This window comes from Mustela putorius, unplaced genomic scaffold (genome assembly GCF_011764305.1).
Source record: "Mustela putorius furo isolate JIRA1106 unplaced genomic scaffold, ASM1176430v1.1 tig00000083_pilon_pilon_pilon, whole genome shotgun sequence".
NCBI classification, from domain to species: Eukaryota; Metazoa; Chordata; class Mammalia; order Carnivora; family Mustelidae; genus Mustela; species Mustela putorius.
In genome coordinates this window covers 41,424,311-41,425,983 of record NW_025421273.1, presented here as the reverse complement: position 1 = coordinate 41,425,983, position 1,673 = coordinate 41,424,311, and the positions used below count along the sequence as shown (strand labels likewise).

General features: G+C 39.0%; 1 pseudogene; it reads right to left on the bottom strand.

The window, feature by feature from the left end:
* Positions 1-593: 593 nt before the first annotated feature.
* On the bottom strand, positions 594-1,118 carry LOC101679212 (annotated as a pseudogene).
* Between the last annotated feature and the right edge of the window lie 555 nt (positions 1,119-1,673).

The following is a 1,673-nucleotide window of genomic DNA, read 5'->3' as shown; positions in this document are numbered from 1 at the left end:
CTAAACACAGGTGGTAATGCTCTCACCTTGGAAACTTTGCTCTGGATGTTGCCTTGTTGCCTCTGCCTGGAATACTCTTCCCTTAGCCACCTGCTTTGGCCAACTTTTTTAACCCCTCAAATCTTTGCTCAAATTTCACCTTGATGAGGCTAACCTTGACCACTCCTTTTATATTTCTTAATTTTTTAAAAAAGATTTTATTTATTTATTTGACAGACAGAGATCACAAGTAGGCAGAGAGGCAGGCAGAGAGAGAGGAAGGGAAGCAGGCTCCTCACTGAGCAGAGAGCCCGATGTGGGGCTCGATCCCAGGATGCTGGGATCATGACCTGAGCTGAAGGCAGAGGCTTTAACCCACTGAGCCACCCAGGTGCCCCTTGACCACTCCTTTTAATATTGCAACTTAACAACAGCCCATACCCTTGCCATTCAAGATTTCAAATCACCTTACGTTTTTTGCTTTTTATTTTGTTCCTTAGCATTTATAGCTTTCTAACATGATACACATTTATTATATCTGTTATTTATTGGTTGTACCCTTCTGCTGAGATTTAAGAGAGTAAAGTTTTTTTTTTTTTTAAGCCTACATGAAGTCAATTTATTAATAGAAAACATATATTTGAGGAATCCTGTTCATAGAAGGTGACCACAGTGCAGGTGCTATTGGAGGGCATGAAGATGACATCCTCAATTCTCCTTGATCTTCATACTTGAGCAAGCAAGGGCTCTGAGAGCTGACTGGCACCCAGGCTCAGAGGGTCTTGGTTCTCTTTCTTCCTGTGGACTGGAGTTTGATGTGGAGGGCAGTGATGCCTGGCTCCTTGAATCTCTGGTCCATATTCTGGGTGGCCAGCATGGCAGCATACGGAGAAGATTCACCTTGAGCAGCCTTCACCTTCATCCTACCAGTTACATGGGCAGATGATTTCCTTGCTAGAAAGATCTGTGCCAGAGACAAAAGCGTCATTGAAAGATGCAAAGGCGTGGCAGACACAAAATACTTTTTCTCCTATAACCTCCTGAGGTCCAAGGCTGATGATCAGTTCTTTCTCTTTTCTCTTTTCTTTCCCTTTGCACAGTGCTATTTCTGTATTCTGTACATCTTCTCTAGACTCCATCACCAGAAAAAGAGAGAGTAGAGGGTTTTGACAGTTTTGTTCCCTAACATACCAAAGCACAATGGATTGAATTACTCGCTGAATCAAATGAATTTATCTCATATAATGAACTTTCAGGATTATAATCTAGGCACATATATTTTTAATACCATTGGAGATGCCTCAAAACATCCTTCAAATAACATGCATATTCAATATGGGTTAAAAACTCATCACTGTAAAAATAAAATAAAATAAACTTCTATATGCCATTACATTTACAAGAATATATCAAATATTTAGTAGATTCAAAACTCTGCTGTGAAAAATACAATAATATAAAAACATGGTCTCTAGAGATTTACTATTCAGGAGGGGAAAAAAACCCATAATTTTCATATTTACCTGACTGCTGAATTTCTTCCCAGCTATACTCCTCCTTTGTAAAACCAAATAAAATAGTATCTTTTCAGGAGTTCAGACAAAAAAATTTATTCTCCCTATCTTTTCTAAGGCTCTTGAGAATTGTTGTAAATGAAATGTCTGGTTACTTAGTTAACTCTTCCCTGGATGGTA